This window comes from Hipposideros armiger, unplaced genomic scaffold (genome assembly GCF_001890085.2).
Source record: "Hipposideros armiger isolate ML-2016 unplaced genomic scaffold, ASM189008v1 scaffold_238, whole genome shotgun sequence".
In the NCBI taxonomy this organism is placed as follows: Eukaryota; Metazoa; Chordata; class Mammalia; order Chiroptera; family Hipposideridae; genus Hipposideros; species Hipposideros armiger.
In genome coordinates this window covers 2581655-2591117 of record NW_017731588.1, presented here as the reverse complement: position 1 = coordinate 2591117, position 9463 = coordinate 2581655, and the positions used below count along the sequence as shown (strand labels likewise).

At 39.6% G+C, this 9463-nt stretch overlaps 1 protein-coding gene across 7 annotated transcripts in view; it reads left to right on the top strand.

Moving 5' to 3' along the window:
* Positions 1-9463, top strand: part of ASIP (agouti signaling protein) — a 107077-nt gene that overhangs the window by 11084 nt on the left and 86530 nt on the right. For 4 of the 7 annotated variants that reach the window (XM_019655218.1, XM_019655217.1, XM_019655214.1 and 1 more), the window contains exons 1-2: positions 69-985; positions 1852-1972. The gene's annotated coding sequence lies outside the window, so the exon portion shown is untranslated. Of the gene's footprint in view, positions 1-62; positions 986-1851; positions 1973-9463 lie in introns of those variants that run through there. The other 3 variants (XM_019655220.1, XM_019655219.1, XM_019655221.1) reach the window with 3 other exon arrangements.

Genomic DNA, 9463 nt, shown 5'->3' with positions numbered 1-9463 from the left:
TAGTTCTAGAACAGGCGGGCAATTGCGCGGCGGCCGCCCAGCGACCCGTGCGCATGCGTGGCGTCGGAGGCAGCCTTCCGGGAAGGTTCTGCAGGTGGTGAATTTTACCTCAGAGTTAGGTGGAGTCGAGAGTCTGTGTTGTTCCGCACTGGTTGTGGAGTCAGTTCAGGGCCATTTCTCCTGGGTTAGGGTGGTAGATAAGACACTCAGTAATATGAATCCGTTGGGGCTTTAGTTTTCCTGCTACTACCTCCACCATAACCCCTTGGGATATTCTAGTGTGTAAGGAACTCGGAAGTTGAAGCTAGAGGCGCGCACCTCACTAAGGGGTTTTACTTCATGGGAAATGGAACCTGATATGCTGGATTTAAACTTGGGATGTCGAAGACCAAACGCCTCCTCCCGTAGACCGAGGAAAGAAGACGTCCTCTGAGGAGAACTGATCTGGCAAGAGGCAGTCTGTCGGGAATCCTCTAAACACATATTTACGAAAGTCTGCTTGAACCTCTGGGTGCCTCATGCACTGCCCCTTGAGGCATAATAGGAGCAGCTCCCATCGTCAGGGACTGCTTTTCTCCTCACTGTGCTTTATATCACTTAATATATGTTCTTCGCTTTAGGCCTCAAAACAACTGTGTGAGATCATCCACAGATATTTAGTACTCCCCGTAACAGGTAAAATTAGGTTTTTTTTCTTCAGGGAACTTACAGCTTAGTGAGAATGATACTTTGTTAGCCCCTTTTTCCAGATGAGGAAACTATGCTTTCAGGGCATTGAATAATTAGTCCAAAATCATAACAGCCAGCGAAAAAACGGAACCTGGGGCTCCAACTCCAGACCATTCGATGCCAGTGGCTGCCACTTTGCCGCCTTGAGGATCTGCATCCCTAAGGAGACGGCACTGCTTCCTCAGTAATCTTTAGCTACTGATATCTGTACATACCAAGGTTTCTCAATAGCAGCACAGTTGACATTTTGGGCCAGGTAAGTCTTTGTTGTTGGGAGCTGTGCATTGTAGGATTTTTAGTGGCATTCATGGCCTCTATCCACTAGAGGCTAGTGGCACCCTCCCTCCCCCTTGCTGAGATGACCAAAAATGTCTCCAGACATTACCACATCACCACTGGTTGAGAGTCACTGGCATACCATTTATCTCCCCCTGGGTCTCTGAGAGGTAACAAATATTTGGGGCATTACAGCTCCCAAATCACTGAATGGGGAGACCTTGAAGAGGACAGAGGAAACTGTGGCCTAAATTTTTGAAAAGCCTCTATGACTAGGGAAATGAAGACTCAGAAGACAAATGAAGTGGGGAAAAAACAAAGGGAGACGTGCTAGAGGAGAGGAGCTCCTAGGAAACCACCCTTAAATTACTCGGTGTATACTAACAAAGTTAATTCACCCTGACAGAGACACAAAGTCTGGATGAGGCCTCATTGGACTGCAACTCCCCGTTTGGGAAATGCTGGTATACTTAGCAAATAGTCTGGACCACTTTGGTGAAAAGATTTATTTTCCTTTGCAACATGGTACCAGGCGTGACCTCCCTGAACTGGCTACTTGCAAGAGACTTCAGAGATGTCAGGCTTCCCTCAAGGTGCTAATTTGTTTTCCAGGAAAAGCCAAAATTCCCTGCGGAGTTGGCAAAAGTCACAAAACAAGGGTAGCAAAGCTTTTCTAGGTTTTCCAAGACATAGATCCTACTTAGACTAAGCTAATAAGAGCATCAGCACAAATCATCATTTGTATTTTCTTAACCTCTTTTATCTAGGGATCTCTGCAAAACATATAGACATTTATTAACTTCTCATAATGGTGACGGAAATCATTGTGATTTTTCTGTTTTATAGATACAGAAGCCAAGTTATGGAGCCCACAAAAAATAGTGAGAAATCCAGAAACAGACTATGGGAATCTTCACTCAGCCATTCTTGATGCTCAGCATCACCCCAGATCTCCAGCTGCCTAATAGTAAGCTAATGATGATAATCCTTCAATTGTATACTAAATTTTATGTTTTTGTAAGCTTTAAAATATTCCAGTGTCTTCACTTGACCCATAAAATAGCAGGCCTATAGAAGCTGTGACTTCAACAAAATTAAATAGTGATAGTACTTGAATTAGAACCCAGAGCTTATGATTCTTAGTCTAGTACTTTTTGTACTCAGCCCACAGTTTCCTTAAAAAAAAAAAAACCTAATCATGCTGCTCCCCTGCCTAAAAAATCAGTGAATTGTCTGTTACCTTTAGAATAAAACTATCCACAGTCTACCTCTGCAGCTCTCCTCATCACTCTACTTTCTACCCTTCTTACTGCTCCCCATCATGTATTATGAGTTCCACCTACACTAAATCACTTAATATTATCTTGATATCTCTTGAACATGCTGTTCCCCTGGCTGGGATATTGGTCCCTTCTCTTTTCATCTGATGAACTCCTGCCATCCTTTAAAATCCAGCTTAGATGTTACTTTTTAAAAGAAGCCTATGATTTCCTTAGGGGGAAAGAAAGCTATTCCTTTGTACTTGTCTTCTCTCATTACTCAATTACAGCCCTTGTCATCTCATACTGTAGCTATCTTTCAGATCCTGCAGGGCAGGATCTGTGTCTTACTAATCTTCCTTTGTTCCCCCAATGCCTAGCACATGTTTATGAATACAGGAGCCCACATGGGTGATAGGTATGAGGGCTAATAACTAACTTGCAACAGTCTTAGCTTCTTGAACATAGCCTCCTTCGCAAGGGAAAATGGGAAATTCCTAGCTATATTCCATTTGAAATAATTGGGTGTGAATATAGTATGCTTTACATACTCCCTTTATGATTCACTGTAAAAGGAGGTGATAGCAGTCTTCTTGATAGATTAGCAGGTTCTAAGAAAGGAGTGATTCAACACACTATGTCATTGTGTGTTGAATATGTACACCCTTAGGACCTTGGATTGTCGCTACTCATTGCCCATCTTTCTCCCTTGCTCTTGAGGGTCAACACCTACCAGCACAGTGTGTAGCACTTATTAGGAGCACAATAGATGTTTGTTGAAAGAATGCATGAATTAATAATTGAAAATTTAAAATTTCCTTTTTTTGGATGATTTAAACCCTCCGTTTTAAAATGTTTGAGATGCCATTTGCTCTTTAAAGCCTCTTCTCATCAGCCTAGCCTACTATAATTTTACCCTTCTCTGTCTTCACATAATACTTGTCATTTAGACTGTGTTATCTTGAATTATTTATTTTTAAATGCATATATCCTTTCTTTCCAGCTAGATTATAAAATCCTTGAGGGCAGGGACTGTGTGTACTGTTGCCTCCTACAGTGTCTTAAATTTAGTAGGATCTTAATGCTGGTGGTGTTATCAGGGTTACTTAGTATTTTGGCATCTCTACAGAAGACTTCAAAACTCTTAAGAGCACTACAGTGCGAAACCACCTCACATCCATTTGGATGGCTATTAGGAAAAAAAAAAGAAATGACACGTTAGCAAGGATATGGTGGGAATGTAAAATGGTGCAGCCACTGTGTATGGCTGTTCCTCAAACAGTATGGTGGTTCCTCAAAAAATTAAAAATAGAATTACCGTATGATTTAGCAATACCTATTCTGGGTATACATCCAAAAGAATTGAAAGTAGGGTCTTGAAGAGATATTTGTATACCCTTGTTCATAGCAGCATTATTCACAATAGCCAAGAGGTAGAAGCAACTCATGTCTATTCATAGATGAATATTTTTATGTTATGTGTATTTAACCACAATTAAAAAAAAAAAAGAGCACTGAATAGAGAGTCAAAAGACCAAGGTTGGAGTTCTTGGTTGTTCCCTGATGACTAATGAATCTTGAGCAAATTGCTGTTTTACTCATGCCTTGATTTCTTTGTCTTTAAACAGGATACTAAAACCTGCCCAGCTTCTGGGTTTGTATGATGATCAAATAGAAAAAAATAACAATAACGAATTACTCTTAGGATAATATTGTGAGTATAGTTTTTCCAGTGTTCCAGTGTCCCTGGTCTCTTTTAATATGTATTACAAGTTTCGCGTCTTATTTCATAACAAAATGCTCCTAAAGGTGCCTCAGCAATAACCTGTTACCACTTCAAAGGATATGTATGCTGAACTCTTTCAACTTGGGCTGCTCACCTTATAATTTGGTCCTGGGGAGAACAGCAAATAAATAGCCTTTATGAGGACTATTGATGACCTAAGATGCTAATTACTAACGTGGTTTAGTATTAATTGAGGAAATACAAACTCAGGATTTTCATGTGAGCATAAGTGAAGCCAGTCCAAAATTAGGGGGATAAGAGGAAGAATTAACATCTGCTTGGTACCTACTAAGTGTCAATCAAGCCCTATAGTAGATGTGTCATGCATTATCTCATTTAATCCTCACAACAGCCTTGTCAGGTTAATAATATTATACTCATTTTATAAATGGGAAAATGAAGCTCAGAGAGGTTAAGTCACTTACCCAAGATCACACAGTGAATGACAGAGATGGAATTTGAGTCCAGGTCTGTGTGACTTGGATGCTCATACTCTTTCTACTGTTATACTGCCTCTCAAAACATATTTGACTTTGCCTTTTGGTTATAGAGTTAATGATAAATGGTATATATTTGATGTATATTTACATTTATATAAATTATCTTACTTGGTCATTACAAGTAAGATAGGCTGTGTAGGGATGGTTATCACTGCTTTACAGATCACAAAACAGCTAGAAAATTTAGCTTACCTAACATCCACCAACCAATAAATGATAATAACAGGACTTGAAAGTAGGTACTGCAATTCTCAGACCCATGCTTTTTCCACGTCAGCCTCATGAGAGCAGAATTTTATTTCTGAATTTTCTGGTTCTGACATTTTTTATGGAAGCAAAAGAGTGAACAACTTGACAGTCTTGCAATTCTTATTATACATGGACAGATTAAACACATGTTCATCCCTATTCTCTCTTATTCCCAAATCACTAAAATGACAGTGAGTTAATGTTTTTAAAACTCACAGGACAAGGGGAATAAGAAAGACAATAGCGATTGAGGAATATCAATAAATTTTTGGAAGATGGAAAGTTGAGCTGAGAAGACGGAATTCCAAATGCTTGAGAGAGGTATACTAACAAGAGGCAAGCAGATTCATATTGCAGAACACTAACTACAATAGAACATCAGGAATTAGAAGGAGCAAATACTACAGCAGCAAAGATATGTGAGGCTGAAAATCTGTATAAGTTAAACTACCAGTTCCCTTCCTTATCCTGCTCAATTAGGCAACTATCCCTCCATCTCTTTGGCAGAACCCTGGGAGTTTATTTTGTGAAAAATTGAACCAAAGAGGCTTTAAAGTGAGATACCAAACACAGTTAAAGATTATAGTTGGGGAGGCGGGGGTAAGAAGATATCACACTGAAAACAGAGATCAGATGAATGTCTTCATACTAAATGATGAATCTTGCCTAGCCTTCTTGCTCTGTTTTACTTCAAGAATGTTGGACACATTCTCCAGGCAGGATGGCAGAGAACTAATTTTGAGAGGAACTTAAAATTTAATAACCCCAGAAAAAAAGATCTATAGAACTGACACTTGAGGATATCCCAGCAAAACAAATAGGCCCCCACTTTATCATCCTGCAGTGAAATCCACCAACTGACAAACGCTTCTTGTTAACACAGAGGTTCCAAAAACCTTTATAGTGAGTCTCTTAAATATGAAGGGACAGCAAAGGACCACCAGATAGTTGAGAGAAACCTTCACCCAGAAAAATGGCATCACATAGAAATGAAAAAGAAAAAAGAAACTGAGAGGAAGCAGAGACAATATAGACAGCAGAAGAATGTCTTTTAAAAAACAATAAACATCCTCTGAGAGATAGTATAAAATAGTGCATCCATGAAGCAAAGACAAGATGCTCCAAAAAAAGGAACAATCAGAGAATAGCTCTGGGAAATTAAAACTATAATAGCAAAAATAAATAATTCATAGAAACATTAACATAAAATTGAGGCTATCTCCCAGAAAATAGAATAAAAAGTAATGGAAAATGTGAGAGAAGAGATAATTAGAGGATGAATCCATAAGATCCAACATTAGGCTAATAGGAGTTCTAGAACTAGAAGAAATTCAGAGAAGGAAATAAAAAAACTACAAGACCTCTGATAACTGAAGGACATGAGTTTCCAGAGTGATAGAGCCTCCTGAGTGCCCAGCATAATGGAAACCATAAACAACAACAAAAAAACCATAGAGAAGAAAACAAAAACAAAAACACTGGCATATCATCGTGCATTTTCTAAACACAAGGGATAAAGAGAAAAAGTTGATGATAGGAGGTGAGGAAGTATCAGGGAAAGTGAAATGGATTACTTATAAAAGAGTGGGTAATAAGAGTAGCATAATTTTCAACATTAACACTAGTGGCTAGAAAATAATAAAACAGTGCTTTCAAAATTCTGAGAGAAAATTATTTTCAACCAAGAATTCTATACTAAATCATGTTATCAATCAAGTGAGAGGGTCAATTAAAGACATTTTCAGGTATGAAATGATAAAAAAATTTACTACCCTTCCCCCGCCCCCAGCTGGGACACTACTGGAGGATGTGCTCTACTCAAACAAGAAAGACAAAGATAGTGGTTTTAGGAAATGGTATCAATGTAGGAAAGAGGTAAAAGGAAGTCCCAAAATGACAGCTATACCACAGACCTAGGGAGAGACAGTCCAGACTAAAGGAAGGAATGCTCCAGGGAAGTATTTCCAGTGAAACTGATAGAATGTCTGACATGTTTGACAGTATTGTAAATAGGCATTTTTGCATTTCTGTTGGAGATTCTAGAAGAATTAGTGATAATGTGGCCAGCCGAGTGGCACATTGGTTAGGAGTTGGCTTGGAATGCCAGCTCTGAGCATCAGGGCCCCAGTTTGGATCCCACATGAGGGCCAGTGACGCTGCACCCTCTATAGCTAAGATGGTGAACAACAGCTCGATGTGGAGCTGGGCTGCCGTGAGTTGCCGGCGATGGCGTAGGCCGCAGTGGGGCTGGTGGGCAGCTGGCGTGAGCTTTCGTGAGCTGCCGTGAGCCGCCGTCCAGTGAACCAAGCGACTGCCTCACCCCGGAAGAGCGCAATGATAATACCAGCATGGACCAGTGAGGCAATGTCCTCCAGAACTAGACTGAAGAACAAAAGGACAGCAACTTGTCTGTTCCCCTTCCCCGATTCCCCAACGTTGTTCCTCTCCCCCAAATGTCCCAATAAAATCTTAAAAAAAAAAAGTATTAGCGATAATGGTAAAGAAAAATTGGCAAGCAAAAAACTGAGGCAATTATTAATTCCAAGAGGAACAAAAGTTGTATACGAAAGGAAATGTAGTCATAATACAAACTGATCCAGAAGTAAACTACTTACAGAGTTTTAATAAGATAACATGAAACATTGATTTAATTTAAAATATTGTGATATAACAATATTGGGAGGGTGGAGAGAGGGAAAGTATAAGGTGTTGGATCTTGATCTTTTATATTAGGTACTGTTTAAAATTTACAAATCAAGAAATAGCAGTATAAATATTTTATTTAGAAAAATTGGTAAATATGAAAAGAAAAGCAAGTAAAAGAGTCTGGAAGGGTGTCTTAGGCTTTGGGGAGGCCATTGCTTTTCTTCTTGTTAAGACTCTGTGTGTGTGTGTGAGAGAGAGAGAGAGAGAGAGAGAGAGAGAGAGAAAGAGAGAGAGAAGGAGAAGAAGGAAGGAAAGGAGGGAGGGAGGAAGGAAGAGAGGTGGGGGGGGGGAGGGAAGGGAAGGAAAAGAAGGGCGAGAAAAACTCTTGTGTCCATTCATACCTACGATATAAAATGACATGAATTTTCTTTAGAGAAGTCCTGGAGAAATACTAGAAAATAACAATCCCAGATATTTGAAAAGAATAAAACCCTAACTATTTAGGCCATTTTGTTTGAGGTATCACATTTAGTTTGGGGTGCCACATGTGTTCCCCTTCCCCCAAAATGAGAGAAATAAGGTGGAATGCTAGAGCATTGCTATCTTCTGAGTTGTAATCAGTCTTACTGACTAATTTTTTTAAATTGTGAATTAAATGAATGTCCTAGATCTTCTGGACTCTCAAAAAGACGTTATCCTCAAGATTAATGTTGTGAGACTGTCTTATATGTGGAATTAGGAGACCTAATGTTTATATGCCCTTCTACGACTTCTTGGCACTGTGACCTTAACTATAGTATTGTTTCTGGCCCTCCCATTTCTTCTGTTTACTCCAGAAGCTAAATTTCAATGAATAATATTTAAAAAGAACTGCTTCATGCTAAATTCATCTAATATAAATATGTTCCAGTGTACTTATTAGGGATTATTCAGTTTCCTATATTAAACTATAAGAATTTTTTTTTAAGAAGGGACCTTTTTTAAAAATTTTTATTGGGGAACAGTGTGTTTTTCCAGGACCCATTAGCTCCAAGTCAAGTAGCTGTTTCAGTCTAGTTGTGGAGGGCGCAACTCAGTGGCCCATGTGGGGATCAAACCAGCAACCTTCGTGTTATGAGCACTGCGCTTTAACCTACTGAGCTAACCGGCCACCCTTAAACTATAAGAACTTTTAATGTACCAACTATATCTGTGACTCTGAAATTTCCCACATATCCTGTTGTTGTTGTTCTCTGCTTCTAATAGGCACCAAATCAATGTTTTCTGAGATGCACTGACTGATATTGTGAGAATATTTGTCATTAATTGTTCCTGTAATTAATCCCCTGTTTGAAAAGACAGAAAGTGTCAAATGCTTTAGGAAAATTCTATCTTCATTGTTAAATTTAGGTTTAAGTTAGAGTTAAGCAATAAAGTAAAAACAAAACAGTCTATTGGGTTGTTGGAAAAGTCATGATGCATTTTTGCAATGAAAAACAGAAAAATACGTCATGAGTTTTCCGACAACCCAATATTTTCTTTCAAAGAAAGAGTTCCTTAGTGATGTATATTTCTATAAAAAGGAAAGATTTTATTCAGAACACTGGAGTACTTCACATATTTGGTGAGTTTAATTCCTATTCTTTTTTTTTTTAAGATTTTATTGGGGAACTGGGGAGAGGGGAACAGCGTTGGGGAATCAGGGAAAGGGAACAGACAGGTAGACAATTTGCTGTTTTTGTTCTTCAGTCTAGTTGTGGAGGACGTCGCTTCACTGGCCCAAGTTGGCACCATCATTGCGCTCTTTCCAGGCGAGGCAGATCAGCCACTGGCTTCTGGACGGCCACTCACTGCAGTTGCTGGCCGCTCACGCTGGCTGCTGGCTACACACAGTAGCCCATGGCAACCCATTGCAGCAGTGGCTGCAGCCTACACCATCGCAGGCGACTCACGGCAGCCCAGCTCCAGGTTGAGCTGTTGTTCAGCATCTTAGCTGTAGAGGGCAGTGTCACTGGCCCTCATATGTGGGATCCGAACCG